This window comes from Hyperolius riggenbachi, chromosome 11, assembly GCF_040937935.1.
Source record: "Hyperolius riggenbachi isolate aHypRig1 chromosome 11, aHypRig1.pri, whole genome shotgun sequence".
NCBI classification, from domain to species: Eukaryota; Metazoa; Chordata; class Amphibia; order Anura; family Hyperoliidae; genus Hyperolius; species Hyperolius riggenbachi.
The window spans coordinates 172,650,190-172,676,019 of record NC_090656.1 but is presented as its reverse complement, the minus strand read 5'-3'; the positions used below and the strand labels follow the sequence as shown (position 1 = coordinate 172,676,019).

Below are 25,830 nucleotides of genomic sequence, written 5' to 3'. Positions count from 1 at the left end.
CTCTTTGGTCTCTTGTTGCAACTGTTACCAAGAGATTGCATAAACCCTGAAAATAAAAGATTGTAATGAGACTGTAAATGTTATTAACGAGGAATGGTAGTAAAAATAACTTGCGGCTCCTCGATCATGCTCCCAATATTCCTTTTAACCTCCTTAGCATTATGATTATTTCCAGATTGAGGGTCTAAAAGCCGTGCCACTTTTTCACAAGCTTTTAGACCCTAAAAACAAGGAAAAAAATACCACAGAGAGATCTGCAGCAGCTCCTGCATAACACTCACTCAGGCACGGGATTACCGCTCTGAGCTGCGGATTTCCATCCGCAGCTCAGCCTGACTCAGCCTGACTCGGGATTACCGCTAAGTAGGTTAAAACTATTTAGTCATTTTTGTCCAATGTAAAATTGTTCTTTACTCTGAATTACTTTGTGAAATGTATCAGAAAGGTCTAAACTGCTGGCAGGTACAGCTTTGCTTAATGTTTGTTTCAGAGAATTCCGAAGCCAGCGTAAATAATGCCTGGTCTCCCAGAATGCTCTCTGAGGAGAATTCTACATCGCTTAACAGCCTAGCGCTAAGCATCACTGGAAAGGTGGAGCTACATACCAACTTACGGCAATATATCGATATTGGAAGTGTTTCTGATGCTGAAACCAGAAAAAATTACTGTAAAAGCGGGTATCCTGAATAATTCACTGCAGTCTCCTATATGTTATTACAGTGCCTCTTTCACTTTCCTGCAGTGGAAAGAAGACTCTGGGCTGCACTTCTCAATCTGTGTTAGAGACCAGGACTTGGAACTACAGAGCTATGCCTGTGGCTTTCTTTCAGACTAATCTACCATATAAACAAATACTGTATCGTCATAAAGGATACCAGAGCCAAGATAACCTAGAGAAACGTTTTCTCTCTGCCCCCGCTTCCTACCTAAATGCCCCTCCGGCATCCTTTTCCAGGTCGCCGGAGCCAGGCACTACTGCGCAGGTGCTGGCTGGGCTGTGTGCATCCTACAGAGCGCGCCTGTGGCTGGGAGCGTTCTGCGCATGTGTATGATGTCATCACATAATACGCATGGCATCATATGCATGCGCAGAGCTCTTCCAGCCCTGGGAGCATGCTGCAGGACGTGTGCAGCTGGCCAGTGCCATAGTGCCATCATTTTTGTTTGTATAAGGAAAGTACGGGATGAGAAGACCTCAGTGATTTTTCTAGGGTAGAAACGTCTGTGTAGTTCCCCCAGTTGGAATTGATTGCATAGAAATGTAATTTGTTTTATTTTATTTCAGTTTATTTGGTCATGTGGTTCGATGCGAATCATGTGACTTCCTATGGGTGGGGTATAAATCTGTCACAAGTGCTAAGTGTGGCACACCTGAGGAAGGGCTACACCCGAAACATGTCGTGTGCTCTGCATACTCTGTAACTGTGTGAGTGTAATACATCTTACTTGAAGAAGAAACCTTGTGTGCCGTCTCCGTTCTTTTTACAGGTCACAGTATATGCCTGCTCCCCCGATTTCTCTAGATTATTTCGGCTTTGGTATCCTTTAACAGTGATCTCCCAGCAACATTTTTGCATGGTAATTCTTCTTCCTCCTAAAAAATGACCATGTACCTGAGAGAACATTGAAGAAACATCACTGCATGAGAAGTCCACCAGATGCGACCGTAGCCTAATTATTGTGCCGTTGTCTTGATTTGCGGCCACTACCCCATGAATCTCCCTGCAAACAGGAATGTTGGGGAATGCCAAGATTTGACTGCAGGTCATATGCAGCAGTAGAGGCAGGATATCCTGTTTGCACTCATTTTTCTGATAACAGTAGTATACGTTGTAGTCTTCTGGGATCATCACTCCTTCTAGAACAGGCATGGGCAAACTTGGCCCTCCAGCTGTTAAGGAACTACAAGTCCCACAATGCATTGCAGGAGTCTTACAGCCACAGTCATGACTCATAAAGGCAAATGCATTGTGGAACTTGTAGTTCCTTAACAGCTGGAGGGCCAAGTTTGTTCATGCCTGTTCTAGAAAGACACAAAAATCACAAAGGGAGAGAGCGGGAGCCCTTACGGTGTAGTATATTTAGGTAAAGGAGTCTGTAATTTGTGAGCAATGGAAATATACTCATACAAGAGTGTTACAACACTAGCAACCACAGTATGTAAGCCTGTGAGGAAGACCCGTCCTCACTCGGGTTCATCCGTCCTTGATGGTTAGGTTACACTCCAAAAGAAAGAAATGTTTTTGTATAAGTTTGAAAACGGAGACAAAAAATCATACAACCCCCTGGGGTCTGTCGGTAGCTAAAATGGAGAAGGAGGCTCTTATTGCTTATCTCTAAAAAAAAAGGACTAAGCCTGTAGAGGTAAAACGTTTTTGATAAAGATCAATAAGAACAGTATCTTGTGAAATGGAAGAAAAAAACTAAGTCTTGTAAAAGTAATACCTTTTGTGATGTGGTAAAAATAGGTCAGGAGTGTTCCATAAAAAGGTAAAAAGGAAAAAAAAAAACGTATTCTGATAACATGCATCCAGTTAACTGGGCCTGAAACATAAACACTGAAACCAGTTGCCCATGCAATACTAGTATATGGTCAACCGTCAACAGTGAAAATGTATCTCCAAATGGTAAAGAGACTTATGGGTAAATCTGAAGTTTACATGCAACAGCTGTGTTTAGAACCATGTCCTCAGGATCTCCGGCACAATGAATGGTACAGAGCTAAGCGAAAGCATGCCTTTACTCTCAGCAATCTATTTCATGTATATTCAATAGTGGGGATGCCATCCATGCCAGGTAGCCACAGATAGGAAATGCAGAGCTTTCACAGGTAGAATTAATTATGTATAACATATTCATCTGTATGGAAGTTCAAAAAGCCTGAATTAATGAGATCAACCTCCTAAACAGCACAGGAAATGCGTATGAATTATTTATGGTGAATGAAGCGAACAGCATATGTAGGTCTGTAACGAGGCGTTCTACATTTTACTCAGCATCTCAGAGCATTAGTGCAAAGGGGTCAGCAAAAAACAGCAGCCCTGGGGGAGGGGGATGTGCCACGTCTGTACAGAACTTCGGCCAACTGCTTTATTCATATGCAGTTTCACTTAGAGGCCCTATTTATAAAATTCATATTACGGTCCCGTTTATAATTGATCTCCCTCCACTAATAATTCACAATCCCTATTTTTTTTAAAACTGAAAGGTCCGTGGCTATTTAAGTTATCAGTGCAGAAAAGTAAATTAGATTTTGAATATCTAAGGCGGAAACAAATGAATTTAGCGGAATTCCTACATTCCTACATTGACAGAGTCACTTTGATAATCTAGTCAAACACAGATTTCTTCCAACTAAAGGTAATGCCAGAAGCCATCTTGAAAGTGGTGTATTACAAGTGGCATTCCTTAGAAGAGTAAATACACCTAGACCTCTGATCACAGCAGTTTCTAGGCTAAATTACCCCCCCCCCCCCCCCCCCCCGCCCTCAGTATAGATAGTCAATTGAGGCCTTAGTGTGCTGTTCAAAAGAGAGACCACATTGGCTGTGGCAAACTGTCATCCAAGGAAATCCCAAAAGATCAAATTGGGTGGGCGGCATTTATCCAAAGTGAGTATGGGGCTTTACAGCTACAAAACTAAAAATAAGTGATGAAATGCAGCTCTTATATTTCTATTGTGGCACATTCATTTTAAAGTAATTCTGACTCAAACCCACATAATAGAAAAAAATATGATGAAATCTACATAATAATAGGTTACCCTACAATAAAAACTGCACATATAAATCTTCCACAGTTGCAGAGACTACATCAGATGAAATTAGGCAAAGAGAGAAAAGAGGGAATAAAGTGAGATGATCTCCAAAGCGACTTAACCTACCCTGTAGCCATCCATAGAATTATCGGACTAATAGGGAGGCTTCAAAAGTGAAAGGAGAGGGACCGTATCTTAACAACAGTACTTATTTGCGTACTATTTTCCTAGGTATATATATGGAACTAATGTTTTGTCATGCAATTTTCTGTAAAGAAGGTAAATTCTGGTTATGTAATTCACCACTTTTATCAGTTTAACCACTTCAGCCTACAGCTTCGAAAATCTTATGCATCCAAGCAATGTTCACCTCCCATTCATTCGCTAATAACTTTATCGCTACTTATCAAAATTAATTGATCTATATCTCGTTTTTTCCGCCACTAATTAGGCTTTCTTTAGGTAGTACATTTTGCTAAGAGCCACTTTACTGTAAATACATTTTAACAGGAAGATTAAGATAGAAATGGAAAAAAAACATTATTTCTCAGTTTTTAGCCATTATAGTTTAAAATTAATACATGCTACAGTAATTAAAACCCATGCATTTTATGTGCCCATTTGTCCCGCTTATTACACCATTTAAATTACGTCCCTATCACAATTTATGGCGCCGATATTTTATTTAGAAATAAAGGTGCATTTTTTCAATTTGCGTCGATCACTATTTACAAGCTTATAATTTTAAAAAATGTAATAAGATACTCTCTTGACATGTATATTTAAAAAGTTCAGACCCTTAGGTAACTATTTATGTAGTTTGTTTTTTTTTAATTGTAATTTTTTTTATTATTTTTTTTAATACAAAAATGTATTTGGGTAATTTTAGTTTGGGAGGTAAATAGCCAATTTTAGATGTAAAATCATGTATTTTTTATTCAATACAGGTATGTGGGTGCAGTTTACTATTTGGCCACAAGATGGCCACATTCAAAAAGTTCCTAGATGCGAACGATGTCGCATCTAGGAACTAAAATGAAGAGAAGTTGTTTCCTGGGGGCAGAAATACCACGCTCTCTGATGAGAAAGCGTCGGTATTTCTGCCGGGGACTTGGATCGGTGAATGGGAATTATATTCCCATTCACTGATCGGGGGGGCAGCGGGAGGTAGCGGGGGCGCGCGCGGGCGCGCGCCCGATCGCGCGCAACACACGGCTGCAGCACCACTGCCTATCTGGACGGATATATGCGTCCAGATATGGCGAAGTGGTTAAAGAGAAACTCCAACCAAGAATTGAACTTTATCCCAATCAGTAGCTGATACCCCCTTTTACATGAGAAATAGAATGATTTTCACAAACAGACCATCAGGGGGCGCTGTATGACTGATTTTGTGCTGAAACCCCTCCCACAAGAGGCTCTGAATACCGCGGTACTCTGGGCAAACTGCCACAATGTAACAATGTTCACAGACAGGAAATGGCTGTTTAAAGCTGTCTGTAACAGCCAGAGCAGCTAGAAACAACTACATAATCTGCCCACAGTAACAATGTCACCATGTAATACATGTCTGAATGTGAATCTGGGAGAGGAAAGATTTTACAATAAGCAAACACTGACTAAATCATTTATACATAATTATTATAAAAATGAAGCACTTTTTTTCATTACATTATTTTCACTGGAGTTCCTCTTTAAAGCAAACCTGCCACTTTCTTAATCAAAGTAAAGGTCCGCAGTTATGCAGCATAGACTATATTTACTACATACCTATACACATTTACTGTATGTGGTTGTTATTTCAATATCAGAAAAAAAGGTAGCCACTTTAAAGAGACTCTGTAACAAAATGTTCAGCCTTAGTTCTTCTATCCTATAAGTTTCTTTGCCTGTTCTAATGTGCTCTGGCTTACTGCAGCCTTTCCTAATGCACAGTGGCTGTGTTATCTCTGTTATATGATCTAATCTGTTTTCTTCTGTTGGCTCTGTCCGGCTAAGGCTTGAATGTGTGGAATGTGCAGCACTGCTTGTGATTGGATAGAAGCTATACACACCCCCTCCAGGCCCCCTGCAGGCTCTGTATGACTCACACACTCTGCTTATGTGAGCCTATCACAAGCTGGTTAGTTTGTTTGTAAACACTGCCTAAAACTGGCAATTACAAGCCAGGATTGCAGCAGAGAGTGTCAGAAACAGCACAGAGGGGCACAGGAGAAAATAATGAATAGAATGTTATGCTTTTTGCTGTAAAAATTTTAGAGTACAGATTCTCTTTAAGTGACACTGAAGCAAAAGCATAAAAAACTGTGATATAATGAATTGTATGTGTAGTATGGATAATTAATAGCAAAGAAAAGAGTGTCTTATTTTACAACATACTAGTTATATAGCTTTTTTTATAACATTGTATCATTCTCTAATATTTGCAGCTCACAAACTTCACTCTGCATTTGAAACTATGAAACAGAGCAAAACTAATGACCCTTTCAACTTCCATGGAGTAAAATCTTTGAATTTGAAGTTGTCTTTCACTGTTTCTTTGATGTACTGTACAAGTGCTTCAGAAAATAGCACTGTAGCCAACTACATTAGTTGGAGAGCTCAGAGAAGCTATTTTGCATAGTTAACAAGTGAAGTTTCTTAACTCTTCCTGTACTGGAAACAATATTAGACTCACCTCACATCTTTCCTACTAATGTTCTATTTCTTAGCTGTACCACACATGCAATTTATTATATCATAAGTGTAAGGATCCCTCCTGTAGCATGTCCTGTCGGTTGCAGTATAGCTGCAAACGAACTGTTTTGATTTCTCTGCTTGCATTTGGTTGCTTAGTTTTGATTGCATTTGCGGTAAGTCTCATTGCCATCTACAATCACTCTGCACAGGATTACGTGAATACCATTCAGCTGTGTGGGAATTTGCATGTCTACTCTCATTGGTTGATGTCCATAGAAGAGCCTGCTTATCCTCTCACACCTTGCCCGTCATAGCGTTCAGCTTTGCCTTAGTTGATTGCTTGGTTCCTTGTGTGAAGTTTGATTTGAATTGTATTGCATTACCTTACCTTGCCTGCTTGGACGTTCACTGCACCCACGGAAGTACAGTAAAATCTTTTCCTATCCTGATAGTTTGGAGACTGCCTTCACCACGTTGGTGGCTGGTAGTATTTTTGTTAGTCCTGTTCCTATGGACGTAACTATTGGCTGCGGTTGCTATTAGTTATGCTCCTACTTGTTTGTCTTGTCCATGCCAGTGTGGATGTATGCTATCACTAGGGCAGCAATTAGATTGGCAAGCATTTCATCTGTCTGTTGTCTGTCCTTGTTACTCAATGTGGTGGACATCAGATGCTCAGTGCTGCGGTCGCATTGAGCAACCATTGTGTCTTGTTAGCTGGCAAGCATTCCGTCTGTCTGTCTGTTGTCTGTCTTTGTTACTCAGCAACCATTGTGTGTTGTTTATTGTGACAGTTATCGGAAGCTACATAGTCTTGTTTGCTATGGTGGTACTCTGGTTTTCTCTGCCTCAGCCGCTATATCTTGCACGTTAAGACCTGGGGGCAACCGAAGTCAGGAAACATATTCAGTGTCCTGTTCAAGCGGGGGCTTGTCTATAGGTGAAGACAGTGGGCTGAGCTCAGAGCTACAGCACTAGATTGGGGTATAGTGGCTGAAGGAAAACAGGAGATCTGCCAGGCATTACAATGAGTTTATTTTCACTTCAGATTCCCTGTAATCAGGCTGATAACCATCATATGAGGAGCTCACAAGGATGGGAAAATACACAGAGCAAAATGTAAAGGGACCTGGGCTCAAAACTCACAGATAGCCAGCAGTATATTTCAGTATCAGCAGTCAGTGCTCAGGTATTTGTAGATGAGCAGCTTGTTATTTTATTTTTGAAAAAGACTAACCAAATAGCTTCTACTTTCTAAGGTAAAGGGCGGACCCTTCCCCATCAGTGTTTCCAGTGGCTGCTGAGTTGATCATGTGACTCTTCTCAGAGTTACATCGATCAGCAAAATTCTTTCACTAGAGGATTGCTTTCAATTATCCATCTACAAAGAATTGTTTCAGCAAGTATCTGTAGAGACTTCGAGTAACACCAAGCCAAACGGTTTCTATGCTGACAGTAGGGTTTAATATGTTTAGTTCAAGATTGTTGAATATTATTAGGGATCCAATTAAGAAAAATAGTTTCTATTGTGTGTGCAATCATTCCTATTCTTCAATATGTTGGCTAGCAACTTTTTATAGCCTGCAGCTGTCAGTGCTGCTGTTCATGAAGCCGTTTACTGAAAGCTTAACTCGAGAGGCAGCTATGTCACCATAAATAAACATTTGTTAATTGAACGTTACATCAGAGATAACTCACATCTCAGAGCCACGTCTGACAGAATAAATGATGTCTATATAAGGGCCTCTGTGTCTTCTTTTCCCTTCAGGTATTGGCTTTTGTGGTATTGGCTTCAGGTATTAGCTTTTGTGGCCAGATGTACAGGTGTCATCCCACCAGCCTCTGGGCATTTCAGATGACACTCTGGTTATGAACATGCCTGTTCAGTCTCATTCCTATATACAAGGCATGGGGCAGAATGAGGAACTATCCCAGATGCTTTTCTTGGTTAGGGAAAACAATAGCAATCATCCATGAAAATACATCTCAGTGAACTGCTATTTCAATAACCAAAATGCCCCTGCCTTTACAGAGCTAAGGAGGCTTTTCATCTTTACTTGTGTCTAAAAAGACATAGTCACCTGGCCATAATACTGACCATCTGGACATAAAGCTTGTTGCTTCGCGCTGCGCTGATGCATGTGAATGCATTTTATGGGCATGCTCACATCTCTGCGTTGTAATGGATCCCATTATCCTAATGAACTTTCTCACAACATGATTTCTTACCTTATCCTTTTGTACCTGTACATCTTTTCACAGGTTGCACTGAAACACATTAAGGGCATGTTCACACCTAGGGCATTTTGGGGATTTTTTGAGCACTGGCGATTTCAGAAATTGCCCTAAAAGCGTTTTTCTAAGCACAAAGTGCAGGGAAAAGCGCAGAAAAAAACTCTCAATAAATCGCTCAGCGCTTGTGATAGCACTGGCGATTTATGATGTGAACAAAGCCTAAAGGCTTGTTTCCACTAGGGGTGATTTACAGCATTTTCCTGCACACAAAGAATCGTAGCCTATTGAAATCAATACAGTACTCGCATGCTGGGGGAAAAAAACCAGACGGCATTGAGCAAAGAATCGTGTCACGCATGTGAATTCCTCTAGATGTGTTGGCACAGCTAGGATTGGAATGTGTTCTCGCATCATCAAAAGTGATGGCGCGAGTCTTGAAGACACACGTTAGCTACAGTGGAAATGGGCCCTAATGGGTATTGAAACATTCTGCAGCGGTCGCTCACAGATCAGTCATCTCCGTATAGCGAGTGCAAAGAGGAGTACACCAAAGGGTATTTCTTGTGATAACAGCAGTGACTGTGCTGTGCACAGTTTTGGTCTAGTAAGCTTTTGCCTTGATAAAGGGACCCAATGTGGCACCGAAACATTGGATTTACAAGTTACATCTAATAAAAGTAATAATATTATTAAGGAGAGGCTGGTATTTTTGTCAAGGTGCTTTCGCCTGTGGTGGATCGCTGCTGGATTTTCTATATCTGGCCATCATTTCATTCATTGTAATGCAGTGTGAATGGGACAGCAGCCAGCAGGATCGAAACAATGCACATGAAACTTCAGCTATCAACAACAGTGATTGGCTTCAGAACTAGACCTTAGGGGACCTGTTGCTTTACTGCCTGTCATCAGAAGGTGAGTATGGAAGTTTACCTCCCTTACAGGCTTTAGGCTGTAAGTCCAGAAATCTTCATGAATAAACACACCATGTGATACAATGAACCACTTTTATACTGAAGAACTGAAGACACATTGGGCCTGATTCACAAAGCGGTGCAAAGTGTTTGCACGCGAGTGAAAACCCCTTTATCACGCCTAAACTCAGTTTAGGCATGATAAGAAGAAACTCGCGCGAATTTTCCACGCGCAAAGTTTTGCGCGCGCAAGCGCAGCACCCGGCACTTCGCGTGAAGCTCCCATTAAGTCCTATGGGACTTTGCGCGCGCGCGTACGCGCGGTAGCTTCGCGCGAGTTAGAGCACAAAGCGGTGATAACTTTGCTAGTGCAAAGGTTATCACGCCTAAAGTCTTTTAGGCGTGATAACTGAGTTATCACCGCTTTGTGAATCGAGCCCATTGGGTCTGATTCATCAAGCTGCGTAGCTTAATGTGAAGCAGCGCCTGCTTTGCCTCCCTTACATAGCAGCGTTCGCTGCTGAGTAAGGAGCGTGCGTTCCTAAGGTACGCAAGTAACTTTGACTGCGTAAAGTATCGTTACTGCGATACTTCACTCACAGCCGCTACTATGTTAATTTACATAGTTGGAACAATGTAAGTTAACATAGTAATGGCTGTGAGTGAAGTATCGCAGTAACGATACTTCACAGGATAATAACAATAACTTCACAGGACCGCCCGCAGTTAAAGTTACGCGCATTGCTATGTACGCAATGTGCGTAACTACGGAACGCACTCTCCTTACATAGTAACGCCTGTGAGTGAAGTATCGCAGTAACGATACTTCACAGGACCGCCCGCCGTTAAGGTTACGCGCATTGCTATGTACGCAATGTGCGTAACTACAGAACGCACTCTCCTTACATAGTAGCGAGTGCTGCTATGTAAGTGATGCAAAGCGGGCACTCCTTTTGATGAATCAGGCCTTTTATTCTTTTTCACATTTGCTAATTGCGATATGACTTTTGGATTGACTTCTGCTTGCATTTTAAACATGATTCACATATCATAGCAATATACAACCCACTTAATGTGGGTATAAAGGAATGAAATGTTTAGACTTGGATTAGTGATCTTTCAAAATATAAATTGCATCTAATGAGGCTATTTATCAATCATGCCTGCAGCGATTCTCATAAAAACAGTATTAGTGGGCAATTTACCATTTACCTCATATTAACCAGTTCACCCCCAAGGGTTTTTATCCTAACGGACCAGAGCAATTTTCAGTTGTCAGTGCTCCTCCCTTTTATTCCCTAATAACTTTATTAGTACTTATCACAAGAAAATGATCTATACCTCGTTTTTTTCGCCACCAATTAGGCTTTCTGTGGATAGTACATTTTGCTAAGAATTTTTTTATTCTAAATGCATTTTAATGAGAAAAACAGAAAAAAAAGAAAAAAAATCATTATTTCTCAGTGTTCAGCCTTTATAGTTTTAAAATTAAACATTCTCCTGTGGATAAAACAAACACGTTTTATTTTCCCAGTGGTCCCGATAATTAAACCGTTTAGATTATGTCCCTACCACAATGTATGGCGACAGTATATTATTTTGAAATATAAGTGGTTATTTTTCTGTTTGTTCTGCCCATAATTACAAGCCCCTATGTAATAAATTAAAATTAATTTTCCCCCATAAAATATAGAATAAAAAAAGCTGAGTCCCTAAGGCAACTATTTTTTTTTTTTTTTTAAGCTGATTTTTTTTTTTACAAGTGTTTTTTTTGGGGGGGAGGGTTGGAAGTGTAATTTTATTAATGATGTGTATATACTTGAAAATGAATGTATTTTGTAGGTGTAATATACTTTTTGGCCACAAGATGGCGCTAGTGAACACTCATAGGACGTGTTCACTTTTTTTTTTTTTTTTACACACTTTATTAAACTGTTACATTTCCTGTTTATGTGAATGGACGTAGCCGCTGTTCGCGGTCACGTCCATTCACTCCAGGCACTGCGATTGGGTAGAGGACTGTTCAGTCCTCTTCCCCAATCGCCCAGCACGGGATCCCGACGGTAATGGCGGCGGTAGCGGCGGACACACGGCGGTAGCAGCGGCGGGAATGCGCGACGTATTAAAACGTCATGTTGCTGTTAATAGCGGTAAGCATGACGTTTTAATACGTTAGGATGGCGGTAAATGGTTAAAACTAACCCCTAGAATATATATATATAGACAAGGCTGGCATTTCAATATGGGTGGTGGCGTAGTGGTGGGCAGCACGGTGGCGTAGTGGTTAGCGCTCTCGCCTTGCAGCGCTGGGTCCCTGGTTTGAATCCCAGCCAGGTCAACATCTGCAAGGAGTTTGTATGGTCTCCCTGTCTCTGCATGGGTTTCCTTCAGGCACTCTGGTTTCCTCCCACATCCCAAAAACATACAGATAATCTAATTGGCTTCCCCCTAAAATTGACCCTAGACTACAATACATATGCTACACGATACATACATAGACATATGACCAAGGTAGGGATTAGATTGTGAGCCCCTCTGAGGGACAGTTAGTGATGAGACAATGTACTCTGTACAGCGCTGCGTAAGATGATGGCGCTATATAAATACTAAATAATAAAAATTGCCCCAGGTAGTCATTTATATTACATGGATGTGGTAAAATTGTACAAATCAAGAGTGCATCATTAGTGGGCACCTTTAGGGCTAGTTCACAGTGATCAGATGCTTTGCAGAATATGGTAATTCTACATGTCAGCTTCCTACCCATACTATTCTATGGGCCTGTTCACAGTACTGCATTGTAATGCCCCGATATTCTAACTAGCTGTATGCAGGCTTTGAATTAAAGTCTATGTCCAGCCTCCTTAGCAGTTCACACACATTTTACCACATGCGTTATGCAGCTGACCATTATGAACTTAGCCTTAAACATTAAACACAGCATAAAACTAATAGGAACAAATATATAAATGGTTTTGATGCTACTTAAGGGGTTATGCTCAAACCTCTACTTCACTCATAGGCTAATTGATAAGGTTGCTGTACTAAAATTATTACATTGTGTTCAACTACACTAAGCTGCGTAAATAATATAGAAAATATGATGCTGTATCCAGGAGGAAATAGAGAACTTTCTCTACTTTGTTTGCACAGCAATTGCTTAATTACAAGACAATCTGACATTTTGTAAGCTACAGCAAATAGCGATTATAAAAATAGCTACTTTCAGAAGCTGCCATGTATAATTTTCATTATGCTTTAGAACTGCAAAGTGCAATGCATTATAATGTCAAAAAAACAGAAGTAGCAGATAAAGCTGTAAATAGTGCTCAGCTATATTGCACTGACAAATTCAAGACTGCAGAGCAGCTCTGTTTAACGGTGCCTGTGCCAAAGCAGACAAAAAAAAACAAGTGCCGTTGAGCACCTTTTACTTTAGGACTTGTTTCTCTCTGAAATACAATTGCTAATCCGCCACAGATGTTACCACCACCTTAGTAAACTACAGGCAACACACATTTTCAATGCCAGTAAAATGGTATGCATGAAACTGTTTTAAAGTAAGTTTGCCATGAAAAAGTTTCCAACTCATAAATGGACCCTAGTCCATAACTCTATTGCTAAACCCTAGGGACTTACCTTGAAGAGGAACAAGAGTAAAAATATATGCATGTAACAGAGCCTGCAATGTAAGACTCTAAGGGCCATATCCAATTCAAGGTGATAAGTAGCTTGCAGATGCGAGCTACTTTTCACCTTGCCATCGCGCAAGGATTACCGGCAAATCCTATTGCCCATATCCTTCGCGCGATGGCCGACCATTAAGGAGCATTACTCAGGCCAAAGCCTGAGCGATGCTCCCTATTACCGGGCGATGGGGAGTGAGGTTTACGCTGTGGTGCTGTCCAACATCGCCGACATCTTCCGCCGCAGCATCTGGGGGTCTCCTTTAATAAGGAGACCCCCAGAGCTCCCCGTCGGGTCGCCGCACACTGTAGAAGCCCCCATGTAGCTTCACCGGCACCCCTGTTGGCATACATACCGCCGCAGATCACCCGACGCCTCTCGCCGCAAAATCCGTTGTGTAATTACAGTGTATCTGACATTGTAATTACTGTCCGCATAGAAGGAGCCCAGGCAAAGCATCTTTGAATCTGCAGCCTGGGCTCCCCATTGGTCCGCTGTGTGAGCCTTTTTATTTGTTCAGACAGCGGACCAATGGGGAGCCCCGGCTGCAGATTCAAAGATGCTTTGCCTGGGCTCCTTCTATGCGGACAGTGATTACAGTGTCAGATACACTGTAATTACACGACGGATTTTGCGGCGAGAGGCGTCCGGTGATCTGCGGCGGTATGTATGCCAACATGGATGCCGGTGCAGCTACATGGGGGGCTTCTACTGTGTGCGGCGACCCGACGGGGAGCTCTGGAGGTCTCCTTTAATAATAACAAATGCTGCGGCGGCGACGTGCGTTAGCCGGTTTAGACCTGCTTTTTGCAGGTCTAAGCTAACGCTTATGTCTGCCGGGAAGTATCGCTTCCCGGAGGCATGATAAGGGTAATTGGACAGCGTGTTAAGAACTCGCTGGGCGACTATATCGCCCAAGCAAGTTCTTTTCCACCTGGGGGGGGTCTAAAGTTTTATAAGATTAGGCAATGCCCCATCGCCTAAGTTAAGAACGCGCCAGTGCTTAGCACTGGCGGGTTCATCAATAGAATATGGCCCTATGTCTGAAGTGCCAGGATCAGCAGGTAGTAGGGTTGATAACTCACCTACTCTCCTATAAATCACTAGATGTTAGAAACTCTGCCCCCCCCCCCCCCCCCCCTCCTTGGCATGCCGAAGTGTTACGAAGCTCTGTGACCACCCCCACCTGGATTGCCACAGATGAGCTGGGGGTGTATCGCATCAAGGCAGGTCCATAGAGATTCGGTACACTTAAGAATAAAAATCCCAGTTGTTTTGCTGAAGGGGCAGAGCTTCAAAAGTCTAATAACTTACAGGCGAGTGAGTGAGCTATTAACCCTTCCCCCTGCCAATCCTGGCAGCTTAGACACATAAAGTCTGATCACACATACTGCACATTTGTGGATGTATACCATGGCTCAAGCACGGTATGACGGACCTCAGAAAAATAATTGTTGATCCCCATAAATACGTGAAATGCAAAAAAAAATTCTAAAGCAATTGAACTCCACCTAGCAACAGTCAGATTGTGTACAAATGGAGGAAATTCAAGACCGTTGTTACTAGGGATGGTCGGAAATGCCAATTTCCGATTCCACAGTAAATCCGCATTCCGCCATTGCCAATTACCGCTACTGCTACTGATTCCACTTTTCGCTACCAATTTCCGCATTCCGATGCGGATTTCCGCCGGAAATCGCGGAAATTTCCCCCGACTTTAACAACGATTCTCTGAAAAACTATAAGGTCTTTTTGAAAACTTTTTTTTGCATCTTGTTCACAAGATTCTGTTTAACCTCCTTGGCGGTAATCCCGAGCTGAGCTCGGGGTATGCCGCCGGAGGTCGCCGCTCAGGCCCTGCTGGGCCGATTTCAATTCTGTAAAAAGCAGCACACGCAGCCGGCACTTTGCCAGCCGCGTGTGCTGCCCGATCGCCGCCGCTCCGCGGCGATCCGCCGCGTGCAGCGGCGAAAGAGGGTCCCCCCAGCCGCCCGAGCCCAGCGCAGCCGGAACAAACAGTTCCGGCCGGCGCTAGGGGCTGGATCGGGCGGCTCTGACGTCAGGACGTCGACTGACGTCCATGACGTCACTCCGCTCGTCGCCATGGCGACGAGGAAAGCGAAACAAGATAGGCCGCTCATTGCGGCCTATCTTGTTACTTTCGATTGCCGGAGGCGATCGAAAGTACGCTTCCGGAGCGCCCTCTAGTGGGCTTTCATGCAGCCAACTTTCAGTTGGCTGCATGAAATATTTTTTTTTTATTTAAAAAAAACCCTCCCACAGCCTCCCTGGCAAAATAAATAAACCGCCAGGGAGGTTAAAGAGAACCCGAGGTGGGATTTACTTATGCTAGTGGGGCACAGAGGCTGGTTGTGCACACTAGCACCAGCCTCTGTTGCCCCATGCTGTGCCTCCAAGACCCCCCTGCGCGCCGCTACACCCCCCGCAGTGCTGGTGACACGCAGCGTGTCGCCAGCACAATGTTTACCTCTCGCCTGTCTGTTAGCGCCGCTCCCCCGCCTCCTCCGTATCGGCGCTACCCACCCGCGTCACTTTCCTCCAATCAGCGGGAGGGAAGGGACGCGGGCGGGTAGCGCCGATATGGAGGAGGCGGGGGAGCGGCGCGAACAGACAGGCGAGAGGTAAACATTGTGCTGGCGACACGCTGCGTGTCACCAGCACTGCGGGGGGTATAGCGGCGCGCAGGGGGGTCTAGGAGGCACACCATGGGGCAACGGAGGCTGGTGTTAGTGTGCACAACCAGCCTCTGTGCCCCACTAGCATAAGTAAATCCAACCTCGGGTTCTCTTTAATAAACCAATCAGAAGACGCAGAATGAATAAGCCAATCAGAGAATGCGGAAATTTCCGCCTAAATCCCCATTCTCTGATTGGTTTATTCATTCTGAGTCTTCTGATTGGCTTAAAATTACCGCATATCGGATAATGCAGATTTTCTGCATTTTACATTACAGTAAAAATCCGCCAAGTTTAATGGTTAATAGCAAAGCCCCCGTAAGTCCTAGACACACCAAATTTTCAGAGTTTATTACACTGAATTTTGTGAACAAGATGCAAACAAATGTTTTCAAAAAGACCTTATAGTTTTTGAGAAAAATGATGTTAAAATCGGTATAAATTTCCGCGATTTCGGGCAGAAATCCACAGAAATCCGCCTACCGCACTTGTATTACTGATTTCCGCATTTCGATGCGGAAATGCAATTTTCGATCGGAATTTCGGAAATTGCATTTCTGTGGACTCCGAATGAGCCTCCCTAGTTGTTACCCTTACCAGAAGTGGTTGGCCGTCAAAGATAGTGTAATAGTCAAAGAGTTTATAAAGGAACCCAGGGTAACTTCTAAGCAACTAAATACACGTCTCAAGTTGGCAAATACAGATGTTCATGATTCAGAACACCAAACAGCAATTGTGTGCATGGCAAGGCAGAAAGAAGAAAGACACTTGCTTTTCCACAAAAATATTGTTAAACATCTACAGTTTGCTAAAGATCAAGTGGGCAAACCAGTAGATTACTGGAAGAATATTTTGTGGGTGAATTAAGCCAAAATAGAACTTTTTAGTTCAAATGAGGAGCATTACATATTTCGAGGAAGAAAAACACTGTATTCCATCTGTGAAACATGGTAGTGTTCTGGCTTGGACCTGTTTTTCTGCATCTGGGCCTGGGCAGCTTGCCATCATTGATGGAACAATTAATATTGAACTATACCACATAATTAAACGTCAAGACATCTGTCCGTGAACTGTATCTTAAAGAACATAGGGTCATGCAGCAAGACAACAATCCTAAACACGCGAGTCGCTCTACTAAAGAATAGTTAAAGAAGAATAAAGTGAATGTTCTAAAATAGCTAAGTCAAAGTCCTAACCATAATACAATTTATTCTTGTACAACGACCTAAAGCAAGAAAACCCAAGCAAGGAAGCTGTTCTGTATGAAGGGATTGGCTAAAATTCGTGCAGGACTGATCAGTAGTTACAGCAGATGTTTAGTTACAGTTATTGCTGCACAAGGGGGTCACATTAAAGCGGAATATAACCCTGCATTTCAACTTTGCTCTAAAACATTATTTACAGTATATTATATGCAACCAGCATTTTTTTTTTACTAGACCAGCATTGGAAGGGTTACACAGGGCTTTAAAGTCCCTGGAGATTTTTGCAGACTCATCCGAACTTCAGTTAGATACTTTTTGTGTACATAAAGTATCTAAGTGTTTATTGTGACTCATCTCTCTCACTGAGAAGGAGCTTGGAGGACAGCCAAAGAGTGTGTAACTGTTTATCATTAGATACATCTAACGAAATAGAATGTAACTATCTGAACGTCTGCACGGAACTTAAAACCTCTGTGTTTAACCCTTCCAATGCTGGTCTACTAAAAAAAAATGCTTTTTGCATATAATATGCTGTAAATAATGTTTTAGAGCAAAGTTGAAATGCAGGGTTATATTCCGCTTTAAGTACTGAAACCACGATTCATTATTTTTGCCATATGCAAGTCTGTTATCCTCTATAATAAAACCCTCGTGTCCCTGCGTTATGCTGTCCCTGTGTAGCTTGGTCCGTGCTTTTTGCTACTGTTTTTGTACTTCTCAGACAGCACACCTATCTTGCTTCAATGGCTGTGCCAGGTCTAGTCCGTGTGGCTAGCACAGACTTGATGTAAACCCAAAGTAAAAAATTACCAGCACTTGCCGATTCTTAAGAAAGCAGGTTATTGATTCACAAAAAATTTGAACAAAGTATAGCCATGACATCCGGACTTCCAGAATGTAACTATAGCTCAGTAGTAGTAATAGCTCTTAGCTGCATACAGATGCATGAAGATATCCTCAAGGTTACGCCTTCATTGCGAATAATTTGTGAATAAATAACCTGCTTTTTTAAGAATCGGCAAGTGCTGGTAATTTTTTACTTGTGCTTTTTGCTACTGCGCATGTGCGCAGCACGTACCCAGCCTCACAGAGACAAGAGGACAGGGCCAGGGAACCGGGCGGGCGTGGTGTTCAGCAGGTGTGCGTGCAGCCTGTGCACGTACACGTGTGCGTTGGGTGCGCACACGTTTGCGGCGGTTGCGCGCGCAGTAACATGCGGCAGGCAGCGGCAAGAAACAGACCCTAGAGCCCGTTTTTAAACAGGCTTGGGTCTGCTAGTTTCCTTATAATAAACTAGTAAAAAGGCCTGCCCATTAAAAAACGGGCGCTAGGTCACAGCCGCTACCCCACGCAATGCGCGCACATACGCATCCTTCTTGCTTGTTCCCCACCACTGTCTGAAGCACGTATATGCACACAGGGAGCTGCTTGCTTGGCAGTTGAAAAAAGCTTTTATTTCCCACAATGCAATGAAAACCTCTGTGAACCACAGACAGCAAACTGTCTCGTCCGGCCCTGTGTCCTACAAAAAAGCCAGGGACACACAACCATTCAGTTGATGACGCAGGGACACTTGCATTTTATTATATAGGACTAGTAGACCCAAGCCCATTTAAAAACGGACTCTAGGGTCTGTTTCTGGCCGCCGCCGGCAGCATGTTACTGCGCATGCGCGCGCACACCCGCCTCCCGCTCACATGCCCGCCCGGCTCCCTGGCCCCGTCCCCGTGAGGCTGGGTGCGTGCTGCACACATGCGCAGTAGCAAAAAGCACGGACCAGCTACACAGAGACAGCACACGCAGGGACACAGGGGTTTTATTCTATATACAGTGGATTGCAAAAGTATTCTGCCCCCTTGAAGTTTTCCACATTTTGTCACATTACTGCCACAAACATGCATCAATTTTATTGGAATTCCACGTGAAAGACCGATACAAAGTGGTGTACATGTGAGAAGTGGATTGAAAATCATACATCATTCCAAACATTTTTTTACAAATAAATAACTGCAAAGTGGGGTGTGCGTAATTATTCGGCCCCCTGAGTCAATACTTTGTAGAACCACCTTTTGCTGCAATTACAGCTGCCAGTCTTTTAGGGTATGTCTCTACCAGCTTTGCACATCTAGAGACTTAAATCCTTGCCCATTCTTCTTTGCAAAACAGCTCCAGCTCAGTCAGATTAGATGGACAGCGTTTGTGAATTTTCAGATCTTGCCACAGATTCTCGATTGGATTTAGATCTGGACTTTGACTGGGCCATTCTAACACATAGATATGTTTTGTTTTAAACCATTCCATTGTTGCCCTGGCTTTATGTTTAGGGTCATTGTCCTGCTGGAAGATGAACCTCCGCCCCAGTCTCAAGTCTTTTGCAATCTCCAAGAGGTTTTCTTACAAGTTTGCCCTGTATTTGGCTCCATCCATCTTCCCATCAACTCTGACCAGCTTCCCTGTCCCTGCTGAAGAGATGCACCCCCGAGCATGATGCTGCTCCAACATACTCCTTCCATTTCTGAATGATCGCTTGAACAGTGCTCTGTGAAATGTTCAAGGCGTTGGAAATCTTTTTGTAGCCTAAGCCTGCTTTAAATTTCTCAATAACTTGATCCCTGACCTGTCTTGTGTGTTCTTTGGACTTCACGGTGTTGTTGCTCTATTCTCTTAGACAACCTCTGAGGCCCTCACAGAGCAGATGTATTTGTACTGACATTAGATTACACACAGGTGCACTCTATTTAGTCATTAGCACTCATCAGGCAATGTCTATAGGCAACTGACTGCACTCAGATCAAAGGGGGCCGAATAATTATGCACACACCACTTTGCAGTTATTTATTTGTAAAAAATGTTTGGAATCATGTATGATTTTTGTTCCACTTCTCATGTGTACACCACTTTGTGTTGGTCTTTCATGTGGAATTCCAATAAAATTGATTCATGTTTGTGGCAGTAATATGACAAAATGTGGAAAATTTCAAGGGGGCCGAATACTTTTGCAACCCACTGTATAATATAATATATACTATTTTATTTACTTAATTTTTTTACTATCTTTTCTTCATTGACTATTAGGGTTGTCCGGCATAACAAAAAAAAGTTAAAAATAATTTTGGGCGATTTTGCCGCGATTTTTCACAATCGCTCCCAAAGCGCTGCATGCATCACTTTGGCGGTTTTAAATGCTGCAGTGTGAATGCTCCCATAGGAAGCCACTGCACTGCAATCGGCAATCGAGCACTTCGAGTCTGACAGGAGAAAAGCGCTATACAAATGTTCGGATAATTATTATTATTAATAACCGCAGGCAAAAGCAGCAGAATCACCGGTGGTGTGATTGAAAATCAAATGACTTTTTGAGTCACATTCACGTAGAAATATAGACATTTTTAAAGGGTTCACAAAACTTTCAAGCACAACTGTATATCAGCATGCACACTCGATCAAATCCAGACTCTGCCACAGTATCCCCTTGTCATATTAACGCCCCCAATGGACTTTCCAGCAATTTGTAATACTGGAAATACAGCATTGCATGTGTCTAGTGCATCACTGCTAGATCCATGGTAAGTACAAGCACTTTACGTCTTTGCACTGTTTCTGTCTTGTCTGATCAAATCACCAGTCATGTACTGCACTTTGGGGACCCTGTTAATTCAAGCCTTATATAGTCTCTACTTCGCTGTCTACTCAGGCAATGTATATTTTAGATTTGCTCTATACATAATGAGAAATGTGTTCACGTATGTAGCTGTCACATTCAGAGGGAGGTTGTGAATAGCAGAAGCAAAACTGAATAATGGATCTAAAAGGATAAACTTTCTGATCAGTAATGCAAATATAGTAATTTGCATTATTGATTTGTCTCCTATAAACAGATATGGGAAGACAACACAATGAAACTTTCTGTACAACAGCTGCAGCACAAAACCCCATTCACACTTCCTGTCCGCAGCACACTGCCGATTTCATAGTACTTGTCTGGAGCCATAATCTTTTGACTTCCATGCAAGGGCTACACTGCTGTTAAGGTGGCCGTACATCAGGCGACTTGGCGGCCGATCGGCCATCCGATTCGATTTTTATAATCGGAATTGCATTAAAATAGAAGTCGTTAAGTGCATGGCGATCGACAAAGCGACCAATTTCGGGCAGAAATTGGTCACATTAATCAGTCGGACATGCTGCAAGAAGTCAGGCCAACTTGCTCGTTTGGGTGTGCAGCAGTAACGGCAAGCGATATCGGGACGAGCAACAAAGCCGTAGGCACTGTTCCTGCAATGTGTATGTACAGTATGTATGTATGTAATGTATATGTGCTCTAATGTGAATTTATACATTACCTGTCCTGTGTTGCAGTTTCCGTCTGTCTTCCGCCGCACTTCTATTAGCCGCATACATGCCGCCAGCGCATAGCACGCCAGCTTGTGACATCACACAGGCGCCAAGCCTGTAGCGTGTATGAGGCTAATCGAGGACAGGTAATGTATAAATAATATAAATAAATTAAATACATTTAAGCACATATACATTACATACAAACACACATACATACACACACAGTGGGGTAGCGGAGGGCCGGGCCGATTCCTGAGAGATTTCATGCTGAGATTGATCGGGAATCGGCCTGCAGTGTATGGGCAGCCGACAGATCTCTCTCTGGTCAGATTCGAAGATCTGTTTGTTGGTCGAATTTGCCCATCATCGCTAGATGTATGGCCACCTTAACAGTACAATAAGGTTTTCTTATCAATTATGGATCATAAAATCAGTTCAGAAGCTCTCATGTTTCCTCTACTTGCTTTTTGTACCATACAGACTTCAATACAGTTGGGAAAGGAATTTCAGGGTAATATGCTTGCAGTCTGGTTGCTTCATCAATAGTCCAACCAACAATTCAGAGCAACGTTCTCGGTCCTGATGACTAGCACTAGTTCAGCACGCTATGTGCCTACCACCTGGCTCGCTGTACAGATGCCAAAATTGTTTTGACCCAGCCTATAGGGTCATAAATTGTATAATATCATTCTGCAAATTTCTGCTCTTTGCTGACCTTACTTCAGAACCCCTGAGGAAGCAAGTGGCGAAACTAGTAGGATGCAGAGGGGAGGCAGCAATTACCTGTTATAAAATACATAGTGTATCTGCCTTCTCCTCATAGTTCTTTATAGGAGAATAATCAGCTAAACTGTTTACTTGTATTAAATGTCAGGGGCTGCAATTAGGGGTTTCTGAGCAGTATATAAAAGTATCTGTGCATGAAAGGAGGAGAAAAGCGCCGGCACTGCTGTCATTACTTTATTTCAAGTTCCAGAAAAAAATGCAGCTATTGGTTCACATACATTGTAAAGAAAAAACACATACCCGAAGTGGAGGTGGATGAGTTGCGGTGGGTGCAGTGGGAGAGGAGCCTGACAGCCGTTTCACGCTATGCGCTTCTACGGAGGCTGCAAGGGGGGAGGCTGGCATAGACAGACTTAAATATATTAGTTAAGACGGCGTGCGGCATATTGCCGCTCTAAGAACCGCCTCCCTACCATCACTATTCGCCCCCTCATTGGCTGTAGAGTCGCAAGAGCAGCCTGGGATAGGTGACGTCAGGCATTTCCTGACTGCGGTGGCCGAGAAGGGAAACACTGTATTAGGTTTGCCTGGGAAACCTAATACAGTGTTTCCCTTCTCGGCCTCTCTGTCTACGCCAGCCTCTCCCCTTGCAGCCTCTGTAGAAGCGCATAGCGTGAAACGGCTGTCAGGCTCCTCTCCCACTGCACCCACCGCAACTCATCCACCTCCACTTCGGGTATGTGTTTTTTCTTTACAATGTATGTGAACCAATAGCTGCATTTTTTCTGGAACTTGAAATAAAGTAATGACAGCAGTGCCGGCGCTTTTCTCCTCCTTTCATGCACAGATACCATTTTTGCCTGAGAACGCTGGGATTTACATCCTCTATGCCCGCTGTGGTGATAGTGCCGCCCCCCTCCTCCCTCTTCCTCACAAGGAGTTACTGCAGTGCCAGCATCTCTACACTTTCACTCTACATATGTTAGCTGGAGTATTTAAGGGCTCGTTTCCACTATCGCGAATCCGCATGCGTCCAACGCATGCGGATTCGCACATGGTATCCAAGTGGATGGGCCTGTTTCCACTGTTGCGTTGGTGATGTGCGTTTTTTTCAGCGGTGAAAAAACGCACAAAAGAGCCAACGATTTTGCCTGAGAGTGGAATGCATGCGAATCGCATGCAATGTATTTTATAGGGAAATCGCATGCGTTTTCCCCATGCGTTTTTTGCCGCGAATTCGCATGCAAATTCACATAGGTACAATGTAAATTCACACAGGCAGTGACATGGTTAAAATCGCATATACCCTCACCTATGCGAATTCGCAGCAAAAAACGCATAGGGAATCGCATCCGCATGCGATTTCATCAACGGTGGAATCCAGGCGATTCCGCACCGCAACAGTGGAAACGAGCCCTAAAAGTATAGCTAGCCTTTGAGCTTATTTAAAAGGGACATGTGGTGTGAGACCTATAGAAGCTGTCATATTTATTTCCTTTTAAGCAATACCAGCTGCCTGGCAGTTCTTCTTATCTTTCTTACCAGTCAGTAGGATCTAAATCACACACCTGAAACAAGTAGGCAGCTAATCTTGTCAGATTTGACATCTGATCTGCATGCTTGTTCAGGGTCTATGGTCTAAGCATTAGAAGCAGAGGATCAGCAGGGCAGCCAGGACATGTGCATTATTTAAAAGGAAATAAACATGTCAGCCTCCATATCCCTCTCACCTTGCGTTCCCTTTAAAGAAGACCTGAATTCCTCAGACTTCCTGATTGCTTCTCACCTCCTCCAGAGGCTTCCTGTTAGAACTTCCACTGCCAGGTAATGAAAACACAGGCTTCCTCTCCTGGGTACTGATTCAGTTCAGTGGCTTAGATGCCAGCGCTTCTTATTCAATATGGAATTAGTTCACATTTTGTAACTGCAATGCTGTTTTCATTTTGTCTGAGACTATTCCTTTAAAATCAGGGTAGCAGGTTAGACACAGCCAAGGCTTTACATAAAGTGGAATGCAGATACTTATGGTCAGTCATGCAGAAGATAGTTTTAGCAGTAATTGTATTCAGAGGGTTTAGCTTCTTTACCCCTATCTTTAGGGGAACATGCATGTTAATAATTGGATTTCAGAAGCTTTTTCATACCCAAGGGTTGGGAGTCATTGGTATCCGCTGTCACTACTCTTTGCCCTAACAGTGAAATCCTTGTGACGTGTATCACATAGTAGCTAATCATTAGTGGGCTCATGGAACTTGCTCTTACACAGACGTTGGCACAGTACCTGTCAGAATCAAGCCCTTCTCTCCAGTTTGCTCCAATCTGGAACTTGTTTTGATGTAAAAATTAAGACAAACTACATCCTAAAACATGACAGCACACTTATTTCCTTTTCAGCCATATGATTCAAAGCAAATTGAAGCAAGAAAAACCCAACTTATGATATAATGACTTGTATGTGTAGCACGGACAACGAAAAGAGTCTCATATTTTTATCTTCAGTTATATAGGGTTTTTTTTTATAACATTGCATCATTCTGTAATATTGCAGTTTAGAAAGCAAACTCTGGGGTGGATTCACTATCACTATAGCTCCCCTTACTGCACGCTTAGCGTGCCTTATTAGAGTTAATGTGCCTTATCAGAGTTAATGTGTCTTATCAGAGTTAGCGTGCCTTATCAGAATAGCATAGCAAGTGCTACTAACTTATGCCCGCTAATTGGCAATGACAAGAGCTCCACTCGTTATGCCCTGAGCACCTGCAGGTCCAATCACTTTAACGGACATTATCCCCGCACTTTGATTGGCCCAATAGGCTGCCTGTCAAGTTTCCTGTCAAGTGACAGGCAGCCTATTGGGCCAATCAAAGTGCAGGGATAACATCCTTTAAAGTGATTAGACCCGCAGGGGCTCAGGGCAGAACAAGTGAAGCTCTCGTGGACCAGCTGATTGTCAAAACTTGGAACGTGCTTCCGGTCACATACCACATACTGCAGCCGCAGCGTGTGAGTATTGCTGTACTGACAATATTTGGCTCTGCGTATGCATGTGGGCAATATTTCTCACATCTAAAGAACATTAAGACCAACCTACGATCACTATTAATGGATGGAAGTCTCAACGCCTGCGTGAACCTTAACCGAGCTAAGAAAAAAAATGTTTCACTTACCTGGGGCCTCCACCAGCCCCCTGCAGACGTCCTGTGCACATGCCAGGAAAAATGATCCTCTGGTCCCCTGCAGGCAGTCAGTTTCATTTTTCGTGATTGGCCAGTCGCCAGGCCAGTGCGCCTGCTCGGCCGTGGCCCGGCGCATCCTTTGATCACGCTACTGTCAATGTGGCCTGCGCAGGATGGCCACGGAGATGGAAGCGCAATCAAGGGATGCGTGCATTGGCCCCGAAAACAAAACTGGCTGCCTGTGGGGGACAGACAGATCGGTTTGTGCATGGGCACAGGACGTCTGCAGGGGGCTGGCGGAAGCCCCAGGTAAGTGAAACTTTTTTCTTACCTCAGTTAAGATTCACTTTAACCTCACCACGTATCAACCAGACTACAAAGCCAAAGGCAAAACCATGCAGCACCACAAGTCACATTCAT

General features: G+C 43.2%; 1 protein-coding gene across 3 annotated transcripts in view; it reads right to left on the bottom strand.

The window, feature by feature from the left end:
• SMPD3 (sphingomyelin phosphodiesterase 3) overlaps positions 1-25,830 on the bottom strand; it is a 300,699-nt gene that overhangs the window by 199,297 nt on the left and 75,572 nt on the right. The window lies entirely within an intron of this gene.